This window comes from Choloepus didactylus, chromosome 7, assembly GCF_015220235.1.
Source record: "Choloepus didactylus isolate mChoDid1 chromosome 7, mChoDid1.pri, whole genome shotgun sequence".
Lineage (NCBI taxonomy): Eukaryota > Metazoa > Chordata > Mammalia > Pilosa > Megalonychidae > Choloepus > Choloepus didactylus.
In genome coordinates this window covers 139,411,866-139,434,010 of record NC_051313.1, presented here as the reverse complement: position 1 = coordinate 139,434,010, position 22,145 = coordinate 139,411,866, and the positions used below count along the sequence as shown (strand labels likewise).

The 22,145-nt window shown below is 39.9% G+C and overlaps 1 protein-coding gene across 1 annotated transcript in view; it reads left to right on the top strand.

Moving 5' to 3' along the window:
• Positions 1-305: 305 nt before the first annotated feature.
• The window catches only part of RNF182 (ring finger protein 182), a 62,686-nt gene continuing 40,846 nt past the window's right edge, over positions 306-22,145 (top strand). The window contains exon 1 of the mRNA XM_037843572.1: positions 306-404. The gene's annotated coding sequence lies outside the window, so the exon portion shown is untranslated. The remainder of the gene's footprint in view (positions 405-22,145) is intronic.

Here is a 22,145-nt window from a genome sequence, read left to right as displayed (position 1 = left end):
TGGCACAAAGTCACCCCGCGCTGGCTCGTGGCAGATGCTCAGCAGTCACAGCCAGCAGGGGCAGCAGCCGAGACGCACAATGCAGCAGCCCCAAAGTTGTATTTCAGCCTGTGAGGTTGTATCCTCAGCGTTTACGATAAAAAATAAAGCCCCTTTTCCCTTGTGGAGCGCTCAACCAGACAGATACACGATTTGGGTGGAGCCAGACCAGACCTGGGGTTGAGGCAAAGCTCCGTCAAGGGGCGGGGGAGGGAGGTCCGCGTCCCCTTGGCAGCTCTGCGAATGCTGCGGCAGTGGCAGCAGAAGCAGCGGGTACCAGTTGCTCAACACTTTAGCAGTTTGCATTGCTCTTTCTTCTCCCTCAAGCGAATTTCCATGTTGAGGTGCAGCTCCAGAGAAGAAAGGTGTGCTGGTGGGGCCTCGGGATGTCCAGTGTGGGATGGAAATGAGAATTGGTCCAAGATTTGCTTCTCTTTTCACCCTGTCCCGCTTGTCCGGGCGAGACAAGCGATTCGGTGAGGGAGACGGAGAGACGGGTGTGTTTATGGTGGAGATGGCTCGTTGGAGGGTCCTTGTCCCCTGGGTACACCCAGACGGCTGCGTAGAGGGGCGGCGGGAGCCCGGGGGTGGGTCCCGGACCCTAGGTGCTGGGGAGGGGGGGGGTGGTGTCCCCGCCGGTTGCCATGGTGACGCAGGGTCGGCGGCTGGCGCGGTGGAAACAAAGCCGCCCGCCAGCCCCGCGACCGAGCTCCTCCTCCGCGGACGCCTCCTGCCCCTCCCAGGCGCCACCGCCGCCACCCGAGCGGCTCCGGTCCCCTTGCCCGCCGCCGCCGCCGCCGCCGGGGCCAGGTGAGGGAGCGCGCCCTCGGTGGGGAGGGTCGGGGCGCGGGCGCTCGGTTAGGGGTCCGCCCGCATCCCGAGCGCGTCCCCGCGGGGAAACGGCCGCCGGCCGCCCTGCCCGCGCACACCCTTAGATCCGCGCGCCCTCTGCGACCCGCGCGGCCCGGAGACCCTCAAGCTCCTAGAGACCAGTCGGGCTCCCGGAGACCCGCACGCCCCCCGAGACCTCTGTGCTTCCCGAGACTCGTGCGACCCCACTCCCCCCGAGACCAGTTGGGCTCCCCGAGACCCGCGCGCCCCCGAGACCAGCCGGGATCCGCGAGACCCGCGTGCCTCCGGAGACCCGCGCGCTCCCCGAGACCCGCTCGGCCGAGGGGAGGGGGCGGACGGCCTGGCGGGAAACTTCGGGGAAGAGCGGCGCCGGCGCAATCGCAGGCTGAGCCTCCGGGTACGAGGGCGGATTCCCTGTCCTGGCACCAACTTGGAGGTCTGGCTGGGAGAGGGGTTCTCCCAGCTCCGCTTCCCTGAGCGGGGGTGCTTGTTAGATTAGATTTTTCCTAGAGGCAGTGGGTGGTGCCCACCTACGTTACCTGTCCTATATCTCTCTGTCTCTGTCTGTCTCTTTTGGAGTATCACCGAGGCTTTTAGGAAACAAGGTATGAAAATATTTCCCTTTGGACTTCCTTTTTTTTTTTTTTTTCGGATGGGATGGAAAGGGCTGGGCGGGGGTGGGGTGCAAGGCAGTAAAGGGAACAACACAAAATTTACAAAAATCTCTGCAAAGTAAGCCCATCTTATGTCTGCAGCATTTTGAGGTGGCTTCTGAAGTTAGTTTGAATTCTGAACCGAACCCTCTTGATCTTTGACAGATGTCGTGCCGCCTGTAACTAAATTGGAAAGGTAGCCAGGGTTTCCCATCCAGCAAAACCAGAGTTAATAGCAGGGCCAGTACTTTGTAGATTGGGTTTTCAACACCGGTGTCATTGCTGTTGTTTCTGGAAAATACCTTGTGTTTTTATTTGTAATGAACCAGTCCAAAGCATCTCTGAAGGCAGATAGTGGGTGGTATTTGCACCTCTGTTTGTGAGTTTGATGGAGAGGGTTACTATGCAGTTGTTAGGGCATATAAGTTGTGGTTAGGGAGCTGCTCAAGTTATGGGTCCTCTCTTTCTTTTTCAGTGTCCCCAAGCCTTGCAGTTATTTCATGTCAGTTAGTTTGTGGCAGACACAAAGAATGAATTTAAAATGTGATTGTCAAGACTTGTTTTTTAGCTACTTAAAAATCATCTTATATGTAATTCTGAAAGGCAGAAAGCAGTATTAGAAACATAGCTGATAAATTCAGAAGGAAACAATACATTTATTAATAGAATTTGCTTTAATTATGGTGAGATGTCACAGTTAAAACCAGAAAATGATTCAACTAATTAAACTGTATACCCAATTTAGTAAAATAATTTGGAAGTTGGAACAGGTCAGCTCAGAGAATATGACATGGAATGCGAAGAATTATGTTTTTGCTAGAAGGTAGTTCATGAAAAGAAACCAGTGTCACTAAACATTTTGAATTATAGTTCAGTTGATTAGAATTATGGGTTTTAAAGCTACCTGAGGTGCCAGGCATAAAGCGATTATCTACTATTTCTCTTCTCTCTTTGGGGATTTTAACACCTCTTAGACCACTGATTACTAGGTTTCTAAGTCTGATCATATTTGCTAGCAATTTTGAAGTAATGCCACTTCATTAGAAGATTGTACTGGAAACTAAAGGACTTAAGTTGCAGCAACAATATGCTTCCACGATGGTTTTTATTATTATTTTTTTAAACTGAATTTTACCTGGAAGAGTGATTCACAGATGCTCTACTGAACACTCTTTGATGGTAGTGATAAAAGGGTACATTGATGAAAATGAAGTAGATCTGTTTTGGCAAGAAAATCTGGAGAGAAAATAAGTATTTTCTCTTATAAGCATGAAAGAGTCAGAATATTGAAGCCTAGGCATATTTTGCAGACACAGAACGTAGTTATATAGTTTGTACTAAAAATAAACAACTTCTTGGGTTCTTTCTAAGGTACTAGAAATACAGCTTTCTTCAGATCTTTGCTGGCCAATGTAATATTTAAGTTCAAGGGCCCTGGATCTGCTTTTCAGCTGGATGAAACTCCCACAATGAGTTCTGGGCTTAACGTTTATGCTGTGGTCCTTAGTTTGTGTGCAGAAGAATGGCGGTAGCCAGTGTTAATTCAGCACAATAAAAACTCATGTTTTGCCTTTGCTGTCAGCTCACACAGAACACAAGATTCAAATGTAGTTTGACTCTTCAAAGCTAAATTGCTTTTTCCCAGAAAAAGTAAAGCCACTAAGCATCAGAAAGAAACAGTCCTGTATTGCATGCACTGTTTTGTTGTGGTTTATTTGCACATGCTCTGAAGTATGCAATGAAACCTGTGTCAACGCGGTGAAAAACAGTCGCCTGGCATGTTTGTCTATGTAACCAGCATTCTGAGGTCTGTACACAACCAAGTGATGAAAGAAAAAAAGACCACGATATCCACACTGTCTCCTTAGAATATGCAAATGCAGAGTGTGCTTCAGTTCAAGTCTTAGATTAGCCGCCTGGTGGATGTGGGGGAATGTGTTGCACTGTATGTCCTCAGGTGTAAAATGCTAGTTCACAGTTGTGTGAGTCGTTTCCTGCATTTCTCTGCCTGAGAGTGTGAATTTTATGAAGTAAAGTTGGTCCTAATTATCAGTATTATTGTAAAACCTGGCCTGATCATTATATCCACAGTCATTGTTCTAAAGAATTCTGTCATTTGATTTACCCAGTGTATCCAAGATATGTCAAATGAGCCATAAAACACTCTTGTTTAAGTTAGGATTAACATTATCTTTGCGCTGTTGAAAGGCAGTTGTTTGTGACCAAATGAGCCAGCCCGGGTAGCATAAGGGCACTGAAGCCTTCATCGGCTGTTTCTGGGTCAGCATTCTCTTGCAATTTCTAGTTGCTCTGAGACATCACGATTACTGGTTGGGACTTGAGCATCCAGTGCAGTGTGTTGTAACATTTACAAGAGCACATTTGTGAAGGATGCTTTTTTTTTTTTTTAAACGATTTCTTCATTACCAAAACACTTAGGTTTGGATTTGTGATTGGGGAGGATAATGTGGCCCTGAGACCGCGAGGAATAATGCTATAAATATAAAGGATTAATTGACCTGCTGTGCACGATGGGTATTGATCAGAGCTGCTGGGTGGAGAAAAGGCATGCGAGAGGCATAGCCATGTCTGGCGGTGCCTGGGAGTGGTAATTAGTGACAGGATCACTGCAAGTGAGTTACGGATTTTTAAAAACTTTGAGGGGCATGTGTTTCATTTTTGATACCCTCAGTTAAAAAGAAGGTAAGATTTCTTAAACTGTCTGGTAAACCACAAAGTGCTAGGGGGAAAATGTATGCATTTATACTATCTGGCATATAATTGGAGTGACACAAACCTAGTTCAATGTGAATATTTGATTTCCTTATGTACCATCTGTAGCAGTTCTATGAAATAGTTTTGGACATCAGTCAACAAATGTCTATCAGGTGTCTTCTATATATTCCATATTGCTTGATGAAGGTCATTTGAGCTTTTATGATTGAGGAATTACTTGTTTTCTGATGATTATGATTATTTCTTTTATCTTATGTCTAACTCATTATGTATGACGCCAAAATAATCCAAATAATCTTCGTTGGCCTAGTTTTTAGCCTTCCTTTTCTTAGGGGAAAAGTTACCAGTTAATTCCTTAATGCTTTTTAAAGAATTTTATCTCCCCAGAGCTTTTTAAAAAGTATGATTTGGTTAATTGGTAATTCAACCTAGAAAAAATATTAGAAACTTAGGTAGGTTTGTAATGGTGTGCCTTTGAAAAAAATATAACACACATTATCTTTTCTATGTTTTATGTTTTAGACATTAGAAGTTGTATGGCAGATAGGAAAATCTGGGATCCTGTTAGGTGATTTGATTGTTCACTTTGCTAAGTGTCTTGAACTAAATCCCTGCCTCTTTACCTTATCAGTTGAAGTGAAAGCCCAAGGACCAGGGAATGGGAGGCAGAGATTTTGGAGGAGTTAAAATGTGTTAAAAAGGGAGATTAGTACATCCTAAGATCCTGCAGAAGACAGATGCACTAATGAGCTCTTTAGCACGGTGTGGCCCAGGCTCCCGAAGCGGTTGGCCAAGGCTGATGACCTGGTGATCATCACCATGGGTCCAGCGGCCAACCATACCCACTTGGGTCTCTGCCCCCCACCTTCCTCCAGACTAAAAAGCAGTGCCCTTGAATCGTGGCTCAGTGCACTTTGAACATTGTAAACCACGAATTAGGGCACAAGAAGAAAGGTTCCTGAGTGGGTCTGTTATGTAATCTAAATGTCTAAATGGACAGATAGACGATTTAGATAATCCAGGCAGTAACGGAACTATAAAACTATGTTTCTCTAAACTATTTGGTATATTTGTACCAGCACTTGTGTATCTGAGTGTCAGTCCATTACAGACCATCTTTCCTCTTCTCTAACCATGATCATCCATGGGAGACATGGCCTTTTACATAATTTGATCACTACATGCCATGTCAGGCATAGTTATATTTGAAATAGATGTTTTCTCAGGCTCTTGAATTGTAAACGCACAATAAAAAGGTTTCTCTGTGGTCTTATTTGGCATTTTCTCTTGTCACATATTGGTCCTGCAGACCCTGTTTAGTCTGATTGCAATCATTTTGATTTCTATCTTTTTTTCTATCAATCAGTCAAACACCTAGTGCTTTCCCATGAGCCAGGCTCTGTTCTAAGCACTTCACAAATAGGAACCCATTTCATCCTAACGTGGATACTATTATCATCCCCATTTTTTGAATGAGGAAACTGATGTGATGTCTCTCTGTTAGATTAATCTAAACATATGCAAAATATGCCAGAATCCTGGCTTCTTTATGTCAAAGAGTGCAGTAAGCTTTTCTTTTCTCCTCACTGATCCATGCGAATTGGAGAAATAATGGCACTAATTATGCTTGGGCTTTTCTTTTTCTCATCTTATTTTTTTCTAGTTTATTAATAATAAGAAATGAAACTTAAAGTAATAAAGGCAGAGGCATTTCTTCATAGCATGTTGTGCTGTGTACCAGTATTTTCTTTGGTACATAGAAACTAGAAGAGATTAGTTTACAAAAAAGACACTTTTTGAAGGTAGTTGTTCTTTCACTTGCTATTTCCAATCATATATTAAAGGAGTGCATATTTTTATGCTGTTGGCCTTGCTATATACATGTGTATATGTATTTGAAATAGGTTTGTCTGTTTGCATTGCCTTTTGGGGCTACTGTCATTCTGGGGCTGTCTTTTCTTTCCTTGGTACTTTTTGCCAGTCCTTGAGGAATAAGTGATATTCCTTTCCCACTCTCTCCCTCCCGGTAGACCTCTGTGCATACCCTCCCCATTTTAAAAAGGAACTTAGTATGTCATGTTGAAAATATACATATCTGTTTGTTGTGCTAGACTGTAAGGTCCTCAAGAATAAGAACTATCTCTTACTCATTTCCTGTACAAATGATAAATTGGGACATAAATAAATAATTTTTAAACTGACCTTTGGCACAAGCATGCTTTTTTCCATTGGAGAAACTGTAGGTTTACAGAAAAATCATGCATAAAATAAGAGTTCCCATATACTATCCTGTTGTTAACACCTTGCATTGGTGTGATACATTTTTAACAAATGATAAAAGCACATTTTAATAATTGTACTATTAATTATAGTCCATGGTCTAACTTAGAGTTCACTGTTTGTGTTGTGTAGTTCCATGGATTTTTAAAAAATTTTATTCTGGTAACTTATATACAACTTAAAATGTCCCCTTTTAACCACATTCAAATATGCAATTCATTACAGTTAATTATGTTCACAATGTTGTGCTACCATCACCCACATCCATTATCCAAACTTTTCTGATGTTCCATACAGACATTTTAAGCCTCAACTTCCCATTCCCTATCCCCACCCACTCCCCCGATAACCTATATTCTAGATTCTGACCCTGTGTGTTTGCTTATTCTAATTATTTCATATTAGTGAGATCGTACAATATTTGTTCTTTTATGTCTGGCTTATTTTACTCAGTATGATGTCTTCAAGGTTCATCCATGTTGCCACATGTATCAGAACTTCATTCCTTTTTATGACTGAATAATATTGCATTGTTATGGATGTACCATATTTTGTTTATCCATTCATGGGTTGAACACTTGGGTTGCATCTTTCTTTTGGCAATTGTGAATAATGCTGCTATGAACATTGGTGTGCAAATGTCTGTTGAGTCTGTGCTTTCAGTTCTTTTGAGTATATACCTAGAAGTGTGATTGCTGGGTCATATGGTAATTCTATTCTTAACTTTCTAAGAAACTGCCAAAAGTCTTCCACTGTGGCTGCACTGTTTTGCATTCCCACCAGCAACGAATGGGTGTTCCTATTTCTCCACATCCTCTCCAACACTTGTAATTTTTCCGTTTTTAGTGTCAATTCTAGTGGTTGTGAGATGGTGTTTCATTGTGGTTTTGATTTGTATTTTGTAATGGCTAATGATGTTGAGCATCTTTTCATGTGCTTTTTGGCTATCTGTATATCTTCTTTGGAGAAATGTCTATTCAAGTCTTTTGTCTATTTTTAAATTGGGTTGTCTTTTTGTTGATTTGAAGGATTTCTTTATACATTTTGGATATTAAACCCTTATTGGATATGTGGTTTCCAAATATTTTCTCCTATTTTGTAGGTGGTTATTTTACTTTCATGATAAAGTCCTTTGAGGCACAAAAGTTTCAATTTTGATGAGGTCCCATTTATCTATTTTTGTTGTTGTTGCTTGTGCTTTGGTTGTAAAGACTAGTATTTTGTTGAAGATTGTTGCATCTATATCCGTAAGGGATATTGGTCTGTAGTTTTCTTTTCTTATGGTATCTTTATATGGCTTTGTTATGAGAGTGGTGTTGGTTTCATAGAAAGTATTAGTGTTCCTTCCTCTTTAATTTTTTGGAAGAGTTTGAGCAGGTTTGGTGTTAATTTTTGGAACGTTTGGTAAAATTCCCCTGTGAAGCCATCTGTTCCTGGGCTTTTCTTTGTTGGGAGGTTTTTGATTACTGATTCAGTCTCTTTACTGGGGTTATTGGTTTGTTGAGCTCTTCTGTTTGTTTTCTTGAGTCAGTGCAGATAGTTTATTTGTTTCTAGGAGTTTGTCCATTATCTAATTTGTTGCTGTACAGTTGCTCATAGTATCCTACTAAAACCCTTTTTATTTCAGTGAGATCAGTACAAATGTCCCCCCATTCATTTCTCTTTTTTTGCTATTTGCATCCTCCCTCTTTTGTTCTGTCAGTGTAGCTAAAGGTTTATCTAATTTATTGATCTTTTCAAAGAACCAACTTTTGGTTTTGTTGATTCTCTCTGTTATTTGTTTTTCTCTATTTCAATGATCTCCACTCTAATCTTTGTTATTTCTTTTCTTCTGCTCACTTTGGGTTTAATTTGCTGTTCTTTTTCTAGATCTTCCAGTTTTGAAGTTAGGTCTCTGATTTGAAATCTTTCTTTTTTAATCTAAGTATTTAGAGCTATAAATTTTCCCTCTCAGCACTGCCTTTGCTGTACCCCAAAGTTTTGGTGTTTTGTATTTTCATTTTCATTCGCCTCAAGATATTTCCTGAGTTTCCTTGTGATTTCCTCTTTAACCCATTCATTGTTTAAGAGTTCATTGTTTAAATTCCACATATTTGTGAATTTACCATTTCCGATTCTGTTATTGATTTCTAGCTTCATTCCATTGTGGCTGAAGAAGGTACATTCAATGTTTTTTAATTTTTTGAGACTTGTTTTTTCTATCCTTGAGAAGGATCTCTGCTCTTGAGAAGAAGGTGTCTTCTGTTGTGGGTGAAGTGTTCTATATATCTTGGCTAGGTCTAGTTGTTTTAGAGCATCATTTGAGCCTTGTATTTCCTTATAGATCTTTTGTCTAGATGGCTATCGATTATTGAAAATGGTATACTAGAGTCTCCTACTGTTAATGTAGAGCCATCTATTTCTCCCTTCAAATCTGTCAGTGTTGCAGTTTGCTAATGCTGCTGTTATGGAAAATACCAGAAATGGATTGACTTTTATAAAGAGGGTTTATTGGTTACAAATTTTCAGTCTGAAGGCCAAGAAAATGTTGAAATGAAGGCATCAACACAAGTATAACTTCACTGAAGGAAGGCCAGTGGCATCTGGAAAACCTCTGTTAGCAGGGAAGTCACATGGCTGGCGTCTCGCTGATCCCGGGTTTTGTTCTAGCTCCACTCTCAGCTCCTGTGTGTTCTTAAAAGTGTCCCTCTTGGCTGCAGCACCTCCTTCTGTCTGTGAGCTTTTTAATAGGACTCTGTAATTCAATTAAGACCTACCCTGAATGGCTGAGGTAACACCTCCATGGAAGTTATCCAATCAAAAGTCTCACCCACAGTTGATTGATTCACATCTCCATGGAAACACTCAATCAAAGGATTCCAACTTAATCAACACTAATACATCTGCCCACACAAGATTGTATCAAAGAACATAGCCTTTTGGGGGACATAATACATCCAAACCGGCACAGTCAGTATTAGCTTCATATATTTTGGGGCTCTGCTTTTAGGTGCATATATATTTATAGCTGTTACATCTTCTTGTTGAATTGACCCCTTGTTGAATTGACCCCTTTATCAGTATATGACTGCCTTTGTCCCTTGTAACAGTTTTTGACTCAAATCCATTTTGTTTGTTATTAGTATAGCTACCCCAGCTCTCTTTTGGTTAATACTTGCATGGTATATATTTTTTTACATGCTTTCACTTTCAACCCACTTATGTCTTTGAATTTAAGGTGAGTCTCTTGTAAACAGCATATAGTTGGGTCTTAATATTTTATCCATTTTGTCAGTCTCTGTCTTTTGGCTGAAGAGTTTAATCCATTTACACTTAAAGTCACTACTGATAATGAGGATCTTCTGCTGTTTTGCCTGTTTAGTCTTTTACCATTTTTTTTGTCCCTCAATTCTTCCCTTAATGCCTACTTTCATATTTATTTGATTTTTTGTATTGTACCATATTGAGTGCTCTCTCATTTCTATCTTGATATATTTTTCGTATGTTTTCCTTGTTGGTCAAAATTGAACATTCTAAATATATAGCCATTATATTTGATTTGATAACAACTTGACTTCAATAGCATACACATAAACTGTTCCTTTACCCCTCTGCCCCCCACCTTTTTTTTACTTGTTAAAAATTGTATCTTTGTACATTCTATGTCCAAAACCATAGATTTATCTTTACTTTCTTTTGTATTTTGTTTTAGAACCTGTAAGAAGTGCTAAAATTACATACCAAAAAATACAATACAATAGCACTGGCATTTATAATTACCCACACAGTTACCTTTACCAGAGGTTTTTATTTCTTTCTGCTACTTTGAACCACTGTCTACTGTCCTTTGCTTTCAGTCTGAAGAACTCCCTTTCGTACTGCTTATAGGGTGGTGTACTCCCTTAGCTTTTGTTTATCTGGGAATATCTTCATCACACACTCATTTTTAAAAGATAATCTCACTGGATATAAAATTCTTGGTTGGCAATTGATTACCTTCTTTCTGCACTTTAAGTATTTCAACTTGGTGCCTTCTTGCTTCTATGGTTTCTGATGAGAAATTGGCACTTAATGTAATTGGGACGCCCTTGTACGTAACACGTTGCTTTTCTCTTGCTGCATTCAGAACTCTCTCCTTGTCTTTTGCATCTGCCAATTTGATAAGTATGTAATGGGGAATATTTTTCTTCAAGTTTTTATTCTGTTTATTGTTCTCTGGGCTTCTTGGATGTGCATATTCATATCTTTTGCTATGTTTGGGAAGTTTCTGTCATTATTTCTTTGAATATTCCATCTGCCACTTTTTCTCTTTCTTCTCCTCCTGGGACTCCCTTATGCATATATTGGTGTGCTCGATGGGGTCCCAGATGTGTCCTTGGCTATTTTCACTTTTTATAATTCTTTTTCCTTTCTGCTTTGCAGTCTGACTCATTTCAATTGTCTTATCTTCAAGTTTGCTGATTCTTTCTTCTGCCAGCTCCAATTTTCTGTTGAAACTCTCCTGGGAATTTTTCATTTCAGTATTGTGGTTTTTGACTCCAGTGGATCTGTTTGGTTCCTTTTAAAAATTTCTGTCTCTTTTCTGAGATTCTCATATTACTCTTTCATTGATTTCGTGATCTCCTTTGTTCTTTCTCTGTATTTTTCTTCATCTCCTCATTTCTTCATTTTGAGCATACTGATCATTTTTTATTTAATTTTATTGATATTCACATACTATACAGTCATCCAAAGTATACAATCAGTTGTTCACAGTACTATTATATAGTTGTGCATTCATCACCACAATTAATTTTTGAACATTTTCATTACCGCACCAAAAAAATAAGAATAAAAATTAAAATAAAAAAGAACACCCAAAACATCCCATCACTCTATCCTTCCCTATTATTCATTTACTTTTCATTCATATTTTTCTACTTATCTGTCCTGATCATTTTTTAAAGACTTTTTCAGGTATGTCCACAGTCTGGTCTTCTTCATTGATGTTTTCTGGATTTTTATCCTCTTCCTTTGGATGGGCCATCATTTCCTGTTTCTTTGTTTGTCTTGTAATCTTTTGTTGCACACTGTACATTATAATATGTTAAAGTGTTAACTCTGGGATTTATTCTCTGAGATGTCTGCTTCTTGAGTTTGTAACCAGTTGGTGATATGACAGAGATTTTCTTGAGTGTTAGGAGCTAACAAAACCAAGGAAACCTAAGCAAAACTACCTTTCACCATTTTGCAAATTGGCTTTGCATTGACTGGTGCTGTCCATCAGAGTTCAGCCCTCCCATCAGGAAGGTCAGCCCAAGGCAGATGCAAAGTGTGGGTCCTCCCTGTCTTTTCTGGGCCTGTGTCTTGTCCTGGCTCCTGCTTGCTGGCAGCCTTAGGAGTTCCCTGTTTATGGGACTTTGAATACCCCCTCTGCTTTCCAGGAAAACAGATCGCCTTTTCCGGGGTGTTCCACTGCAAGACTTTAAAGCAGATAAGCCTTTGCTCTAGGCCACCCTCAATTATTTCATACATGGCTTTCTTGTCTCAAGCTGCTTTTGCCAGAAGAGCAAATTCTGGGAGAGGGTCACAGTGAAGAGGAGTTTCCCAGGTCAGTGTTTCCCAGCCGGAACAAGGCCAAGTCCCATAGAGAAAGTGCCGGAGGGCTCCAAACTGCTCTGGGGAGCACATGAGAGTGGGGCCAGGAACGGTGCCGGCAGCAACTTCCACGGTTCCCCAAAGCTGCGTTTTTCCTGATTCTACCAGACAAATGCAGCCCTTCGCCTGTCCCCCACACAATTGTCTGCTGCAACCCTGAGGGAGCATACTGTCTTTAAGTCTTCTCCACCACCTTTGTCTGGTGGTGGGTTGGGACAAATGTCTGTCCCTAGAGCCGGCCCTAGTGAGCCAAAGGAGCCAATCAGAAGCCATGATCAGCCATCGGCCTGTGCCCCACCTCCCCTACTTGGCTCTAAGGGAGGTGGATTTTGTGTCTCTCTCGGGCATCTGCAAAGCTGTGCCAGGGCCGGACCTCGCTGCTGCCTGCTGCTGCCTGCTGCACGAGTGGGGGACAGGTGCTGGCACCTGCATCACGGACAGAGCAGTTTACTGGCATTTACTGTAATTTACTGCCTTTTCCTCCCACTCTTCCCAGGATGCTGTCCCATGTTCTACTGGATTTTGGAGTTTCAAAATAGTTGATTCAGTTCCTGCCTGTTTAATAGTTGTTCTAGTGGAGAGACTGATTCCTGGAGCTTCTCACTCTACCATCCTCCCACAGTCTGCTTTTCTTAATTAGATACCTAAAAGATTTTTTTTTTTTGAGGTGATATAAAATTATTATGTTTTAATCTGCTTCCCAAATCATTTTATAGCCTTAGGAAACTGGCTCAGGTTCCTTATATATTAGTATTTACTTCAGTTAGCTAAATTTCAAAATGGATCATTAGGGTGCTGTGAAATTAATTTGAACTTTAGTATTTGGAATAAAACATTTATCACAATTACATTTTAAATTTATTTGGATTTTTGATGCTCATACGTTAAAGGGTTACATAAATTAGAAAACTAGCTAGCTCAAATTTATATTAGCCATTATGATTAAGCTTTTGATTATTCTATTCAAGGAGAGCAGAAAATGGATCTTCCAAAATTGTTTGCATTTGTCTTTTTATGTTTTAGTATTTTAGCTACTATTCTCCTAACCCCACCCTCCCCATTTATAAACACACTTTCTTGCTGTCTCCAGAGAAGAGTTATTAAGTGTTTTAATTTCAGAGACCTTCCTTATTTAAACTATATGAAAAGTAGGATTAATTAAGAGACTTGTGTCCATAAAAGCAAGTAACTAAACAGAGTTCTTTAGGTTCTTTTAATAATAAATATTGTTATATGTGCTTCTGTTTATTGAGCATTTACTTGGTGCTGGGTATTCTATTAAGTATGCTATTTCAGCCAGCTGTTGATCTTTGCAATAACTCTTGAGTTGAGATATTATTTTTTTGTTTCATCATCTATAAAATGCTAAATAAATACCTTTCCAAGATGGTACAAAGTCAGTCAAATTCAAAACATGATTTGCATGGATGAACCAGTCTGAAGCCGACTGTGATTGCTTTGTTAATTAACAGCAGACAACCAGTGCCTTCCTGCTGAAATGAGATTACGTATGCTTTGGAAAAGGTGAAAGTTTAGGACAGACTGGTGGAGCAGATTCGGAATGTCAGGTTTGGTAAACTTAGAGAGAGGAAATAATTCTCAGGAAAGAACCAAGAAAAATATATCCGTCTTTACTCTTATAGCTGCAGACTCCAGATGGAGTTTTGGGGAAAAAGGATAGGAGAGAATCCTGCCCCTCAAATCTATTTTTATAATTAAAATATTAAGTGGCGGTTATCTTACATCTCCTGAATTTATTTTATTTTATTTTATACGGTGGTGTCCTGGGTTGGAAATGAACATGTGAAAGGCTATGTGGGGTGATATGTGATGAAAACAATTGAAATGAAAAGTAACTCAATAAACATCATATACTGCAGGCTGGACTTCTCTGAGGCTAGACTTCTCTGAGGCTCCTGGCCGTGTGCCATTGAGGGAAGCCCCCCTGAGGGTTCCAGCCCAGAGGGGCCTGTCCTAGGATGCTGGAAGGCTGGGCACAGGATTAGGGGTGAAGTCAGAAACCTTGAAAAGCTGTTCTCTTTGGGTCATTCCCTGCTGTTCCATGGGGTCTTCCTGGATTTCTTGGTGCAAACCTTTCTTGATAGCTACTGAGAAACAAGAGGCTTTTGGTTCACATCTTAGCAAGAAAATGCTTCCTTCTCTGAACAAGTAATTTTTGTCAGCCTGAGCTTTTTTTTCATATTCAAGGGTGTTCTGATTTGCTAATGCTGCCATTCTGTGAAACACAGAAATGGATTGGCTTTTATAAAGGGGGTTTATTTAGTTACAAAGTTACAGTCTTAAGGCCATGAAGTGTCCAAAGTAAGGCATCAACAATAGGGTACCTTCACTGGAGAAAGGCCATTGGCATCCAGAAAACCTCTGTTAGCTGTGAAGGCATGTGGCTGGTGTCTTCTTGCTCCCAGGTTGCATTTCAAAATGACATTCTCCAAAATGTCAGCATCAGCTTCCAACAGCTGTCTTCAAAATGTCTGTCTCAGCTGCAGCAGCAAGCTCCTTTTGTCTGAACTCCTATATAGGGCTCTGGTAAACTATTCAAGGCCCACGCTGAATGGGCGGGGCCATGCCTCCATGAAAATTATCCAATCATAGTTATCGCTTGCAGTTGGATGGGTCACATCTCCATGGAAACAACCTAATCCAAAGGTTCCAACCTAATCAACACTAATACGTCTGCCCCCACAAGATTGCATCAAAGAACATGGCTTTTTCTGGGGGACATGATATATCCAAAATGGTATAGAGGGCAATTTGAGAGTCAGTAAAGTGTAATGGTTAAGAACTTGAATTGCGAAGGCAGCCAGCTCAGATTTGAATCTTGGCTCTGTGTCTTCTAGCTGTTAGACCTTGGGACAGCTACTTAATCTCTCTGTGCCTTGCTTTCATTTCCTGTAATATGGGGTGAATAATATTACTTTACTTCACTGAATTGGTGTGAGGATGAAATGAATTAATATTCGCAAAGCACTTAATTATTAGTTATTAAGGGTAGCTTTCATGTGCAGAAAAGAAAATATTAATTTATGACAAGTAAAAATTTTAAAAATCTGGTTTTCTATAGGCCTTTAAGTTCAATTTACAGATCTTATTATTCTGTTTAGAAATCTTATAAATATGAGCAACCACCTTCACTTTTTCTTTGACTAAAGTAATTCAAATTGAGCAGATGGCATTCCTTAAATGATCAATTTCATTTATAAACTTAGTTAATTTAAACCCTGAAGTATTTTAAATGGCATATGTAAATTTTATATATTTGATTTTCGTTTTAAATGAATCAGATGACTATTAGGCAAATTTATGACCCAAATAAGTAAAACCTTCCCAAGTACTTGTCTCAGGTTCTTTTCAATATTCTATCACTTACAAAATTAATATTGTACAGACTAGTCAAATACTCTTAAGCATTTCAATCTAAAAAAAAACCATGTATAAAATCAATCACATTCTAAACTAGAATCCCAAATCTAATCTGTCAGTTTAATGTCAGATTCTATGAAACACTTAAAATGTAACAGTCATGAACAGATTGTTCCAATGAATATAAAACACGTTTCTAAACATTTCTATAAAGTATTAGTGTGAGTCTGATTTTCTTCATCGTCTCAAAATTTAATTCTAAACCTTCCCTTGGTTGGAAGGTCACTTTCCCACTAGGAGAAGGAGGTTTTCCAGGTGAGCGGGAATTACTATATATTTCCATATTGGTTTAAAGTAACTGGTTGACCATTTTTAATTAAAATCCAGATTCAGGGCTGGAATGCTGCACCTGGTCTGCGTACATTCTGGATAATTCTTCCTGTGACACTGATGGACACGGCTTGCCCCTCTTTTATAATCACCGTGACAACAGGAGGCTCCAAACCCATGCTTTTCAGATGGCATTTGTTTTGTAACACATAGCCCAGTGCTGTCCAATATGTAATTTAAAAATTTGTCCAATATGTAACATTGATAAAATAAAAAGAAATTAATTTTAATAATAGATTTTAACCCAGTATATCCAAAGTATTGTCATCATTTCAATATGTAACCAGTATAATATTATGAAAAAGATATTCAACTTTCCTTTTTTTTAACACAAGGTCTTCAAAATCTGGTATGTATTTTATACTTTTAGCACATTTCAATATGGATGCTAAATTTTCTACAGGTGACAAGGAAATGAGGTCCTCACCAAATAATAAAGATGTGTTTAATGAAAAAATATTATACATTACTTGTTTTTTAAATTTAAAAATAATGAAAATTAAATAAAATAAAAATTTCAGTTCCTTGGTTTCACTAGCCCAAATGCTCAATAGCCAAGCCTAGCTAGTGGCTACCATATTGGACAGTGCAGCCCTAGATTCTGGATTCACATCTCCACCTTGCCTCATTCTTCCATCGGCTTTAGACCGGGCCCACCACGGTTTCGGAGTCTTCTTTCACTCAAATGTATCCTGCCTTTCCCTAGCTCACAGTTCTACAGGAATATTGACATCTGATTGGTTGAAAGGTATTTTAATGTTGTTTCATTAGATCCCGATAGTCCATACTTTTGTCTAGCTCTGCAGCAGCTAATCTGATGTCATACTAATGATATTTTTCTGTTGAGGGATTTCTCAGCCACTTTTTTGGGGGGTCTACCGCAGGGAGTAATTCTGTAGGGAGTAGAGTGGTGTAAGCTTGTGTCACTGCTCGTCACAGATAGAGTTTGCCCTTTAGATAAGAATGTGAAGATATAAATGTAACCCTGTGTGAGCTCAGGTGCTGACTGGAAATCTGCTCTTTTTTCCTAGTCTTGTCATTATCCTGCTGTCCTTGACAGTCATTTCATCTCTTCTTTCCTCAAAACTGTACCACCTTCTTCCACCTCACCCTCTGCTGACACCTTGCTTCTTTTTTCATTGAGAAGACAGATGTGACCATTAGAGAACTTCCACAGGCTTCTACTACTGCCTCTGCCACCCACCTGATTCTGAATCCATCCACACTACCTGCTTTCCCAGACTCTGAATCAATGGCTGAGCATCTCCATAACGCTAACCCCTCTGTTCTGGTTTGCTAAAGCAACTGTTATGCAACATACCAGAAATGGATTGGCTTTTAAGGAGGATTTATTAGGTTACAAGTCTACAGTTCTAAGGCCACAAAAGTGTCAAAACTAAGGCATCAACAAGAGAATACCTTCACAGAAGAAAGGCTGATGGCATCCAGAACACCTCTGTCAGCTGAGAAGTCATGTGGCTGGCATCTGCTGGTCCTTTGCTCCCAGGTTGTGTTACAAATGGCTTTCTCAAAAATGTCGTTGGGCTTCTCTCTCTTTTAGCTTCTCTCAGCTCTCTGCTTAGTTTTCCTGGGGCATTTCTCTCTAAGCTTCTGGGAGTCCTGCCTTAGCTTCTCTGGGGCAAATTCTGGGCTTCATCTCCAGCTTAGCATCTCCAAACATCTCCAAGTATCTGGGTCTTTGTCAGCTCTTTGCTTCTCCTGGGGGCAAGCTCTGGATTACATATCTTCTGTCCAAAATGTCTCTCTCAGCTTCTCCAAGCTCCTTGTTTCTGTGAGCTCTCTTAAAGGATTCCAGAATGGGCAGGATCACATCTCCATGGAAACAACCAATCAGAGGTCTTACCCACAGTTGGGTAAGTCACATTTCCATGGAAATAATCAAAAGGTTCCACCCAACACAATTGGGTTAAAAGATCATGGCTCTTCTGGGGTCCATAACAGTTTCACACTGGCACAACCTCTTCTTGGTGCACAGAGCATCTTCCCCTCTTGCCCACTCAAGAATACTAGTCTTTCCTGCATCATTAATTCTTCCCCATTATTGGATCATTTTCATAAGCTTACAAATCAAGTTTATTCTATTATAAAAGTTGTAGGTTTAAAGAAAAACCATGGAGAAAATGCATATGTTCTAGTTTGCTAATGCTGCTGGAATGCAAAACACCAGAGACGGATTGGCTTTTATAAAAGGGGGTTTATTTGGTTACACAGTTACAGTCTTAAGGCCATAAAGTGTCCAAGGTAATGCATCAGCAATCAGTACCTTCACTGGAGAATGGCCAGTGGTGTCCGGAAAACTTCTGTTAGCTGGGAAGTCACGTGGCTGACGTCTGCTCCAAAGTTCTGGTTTCAAATGGCTTTCTCCCAGGACATTCCTCTCTAGGCTGCAGTTCCTCAAGAATGTCACTCTTAGTTCCACTTGGGGTATTTGTCCTCCCTTAGCTTCTCCGGAGCAAGAGTCTGCTTTCAACGGCCATCTTCAAAATGTCTTTCATCTTCAGCTCCTGTGCTTTCTTCAAAGTGTCCCTCTTGGCTGTAGCTCCTCTTCAAAGTGTCACTCACAGCTGCACTGAGTTCCCTCTGCCTGTCAGCTCATTTATATGGCTCCACTGCTCAAGGCCCACCCTAAATGGGTGGGGCCACACCTCCATGGAAATATCTCATCAGAGTTATCACCTACAGCTGGGTGGAGCACATTTCCATGCAAATCTGATCAGCACCAAAATGTCTGCCCCACACAAGATTACATCAAAGATAATGGCATTTGTGGGACATAATACATTCAAATTGGCACAGCATAGTTCTCATATACTCCCCTTCTCACACAGTTTTCCCTGTTATTAATAGTTTGCATTACTGCAGCACCTTTTTACAATTCATAAAACAGTATTATTATAATTATACTATTAACTGTAGTCCATAGTTTGCATTAGAGAACACTGTTTGTGTTGTGAGGTCCTGTGGTATTTTAAAATTTTATTCTCGTAACATATATATAACCTACAGTTTCCCCTTTTAACCACATTCAAATACATAATTCAGTGCTGTTAATTACATTCAAAATGTTGTGCTACCATTTCCACAGTCTGTTACCAAAACTTTTCCATCATCCCCTTCAGAACTCTACTAGTTAAGCATTAACTCCCATTCCCTACCCCCACCCCATTCCCTGGTAACTTGTATTCTTGTTTCTGACTCTGTGAATTTGCTTATTATAATTACTTCATATTGTTGAGATCATACAACTTTTGTGCTTTTGTGTCTGGCTTATTTCACTCAACATGACTGATGTCTTCAAGTTTCATCCATGTAGTAGCATGTATCAGAACTTCGTTTTTGTGGCAGACTAATATTACATTGTGTGTTTATACCACATTTTGTTTATCCGTTTGTCTGTTGATGGATGCTTGGGTTGTTTCCTTTTTTTGGCAATTGTGAATAATGTGGCTATGAACATTGGTATGCAATTACCTCTTCAAGTGCCTGCTCTTAATTCTTCTGGGTATATACCTAGAAGTGTGATTGCTAGGTCATATGGTAATTCTGTACTTAACTTTTGAGGACCTGCCAAATTTCAATCATTTGTTGAAGAGACTATTCTTTCCCAATTGAGTGGACTTGGCATTCTTGTCAAAAATAAATTGTCCATAGATGCAAGGACTTATTTCCGAATTCTCAATTTGCTTCCATTGGTCTGTATATCTTTGTTAGTACCATTCTGTCTTGATTACTGTAGCTTTGTAATATGTTTTAAAATTGGGAAGTGTGAGTCCTCCAAATTAATTCTTTTTTGAGATATTTTTGGGTACTTGAGTCTCCTTACCCTTCCACATAAATTTGTTGATTGCCTTTTTTATTTCTGCTAAGAAGACTGTTGGAATTTTGATTGGGATTGCATTTAATAAGTAAATAGCTCTGGGTAGACTTGACATCTTAACAGTATTTAATCTTTCCAACCATGAATGTGGAATGTCTTTCCATTTATTTAGGTATTCTTGGATTTCTTTCAGCAATGTTTTCTAGTTTTCTGAGTACAAATCCTTTACGTCCTTGGTTAAATTTATTCCTAGATATTTGATTCTTTTAGTTGATACTGTAAATAGATTTTTTTCTCAATTTCTCTTCAGATTGTTCATTACTAGTGTATGGGAATACTACTGATTTTTCCATGTTGATCATGTACCACACCACTTTGATGAACTAGTTCTAGTAGCTTTGGTGTAGGCTTTTCAGGATTTTCTATATAAAATGTCATGTCATCTGCAAATAAGGAAAATTTTACTTGTTCTTCCCAAATTGGGTGCCATTTATTTCTTTTTCTTCAGCTAATTTCTCTGGCTAGAACTTCCAGTACAATGTTGAATAACAGTGGTGACAGTGGGTATCGTTTTCTTGTTCTTGAACTTCATCAGCTTACAAATTTAATATTATAAGCTATAATACTATTCATCTTAAAATGACCAAACAAATCTTCTCTGACCCCTATATTTTTATTCATCTGATGTACCATTTCTCTGCTCTCCTTTATAGCAGAACTTCCCCTGAACGTTATCAACACTGCTCTCTCCTATTTCTTTCCTCCCATTCTTGAACCTATTCCAGTTAGGCTTTCATACCCACCACTCTGCTGAAGATGCTTCCTTGCCAAATCCAGGATCACTTCCCAATCTTCATCTTACCTCATCTATCAGTAACATTTAATAGTTGATCAGTTTCCTCTTGAAAGATTTTCTTCCCTTGACATATAAATTTGCTATTACTTTAGTAATGTTGCATTACACCCCAACTCAGTATCTCACATTTATTCTTCTGCTCATGGGGGTGCTGCATTTTTGCTGAAAGGTGGGCTGCATGTCAGTTGATCTAGAATGGGCTTAGCTGGGTGGCTCTCCTTTAGGCTGTGTGTTTGGTTCAGTTCTGCCTTCTGGTACTCAGGCTCAAAGGACTGCAGCTACTCAGGGTACACTCTTCTTGTACGGATTATCGGAGTACAAGTGTAAAAAGTTAAACCACATAAGCAAACTTCAGGCCTTTGTTTTCTTCTTGCTCACTAACATTCCTATTGGCCAAAAAAAAAATTCATATAGCTGAGCCCACCCAAAAAGGGGCATGGACATCTGCTCCATCCACAGTGAGAAGGGAAGAGGGCTGAATATTTGCTGAACCATAACCCAATGCATCTCAGTTGGTGCCCAGGACACTTTTTTTCCTTGATTCGCTACTCATCTCACTGACTCCCCTGGTCAGTGTCCTTTGTTGGTTTTGGCATCTCTTTCCCAACTTTGCAATGCCATAGAGTCCAGTCTTTGGATCCTTTCTTTTCTTTGTCTACCCCCTTTCCCAGGTAGTCTCAGCTTGTCTCATGGCTTTAATATTTTCTCTGTTGATGAATCTCAGATTCAGATCTCCAGTTGAAAAATCTCCCCTTAATTTCACTCTAATATCCAGCCTGACATTTCCATGTGGATGTCTAAGTAGGTGTCTCAAACTCAACATATCCAAAAATGAACTCCCTATTCCCTGCACCAATATCCCCTCCCAATCTGCTCCTCTCTCAGTTTTCCCCTTCTAAGTAAATGACAACTTCATTCTTTCATTGCTTAGGGCATAACTTTGGAATCATCCTTGATTTCTCCTCCCCATCCCCTGCATACTTCAAATTGTATCCATTAGCAAATCTGTTGACTGCCTTCAAAGTATATCAAATTTAGTCATTTCTCGCCACCTCCATCACTACCTCCAAAGTACAATCTACTACACTTCTTTTTTTTAATTTTTTTTCTTTTTTATTGCAGGTACCTTCTAACTGTCTCCCAACTCCCACCTTTGACCTCCTGCAGTCAGTTTTCCATGTGTCACCAGGAGCGATCCTTTTGAACTTTCAATCAGACCGTATTGCTCTCCTTTTCAAAAGTCTCCAACGTCAAAACCAAACCAAATAAAAACCCCTCCCTTGCTTCCTTCTCACTCAGATGAAAAGACAAAGCTGGTTCAGGGGTCTCCAAGGCCCTGCCTTCTGTGCCTTGCTAGATCCTTGACCTCATCTCCTGCCCTCTGTTTGCTCCTTGGACTCCTGCTGGTCTTTGTACTTACAAACATGCTCTGACCTCTGGGCCTTAGCACTGCTGTTCCCTTTGTTTAGACAGCTCTTTCTCCAGATATTTGTATGACTCCTCT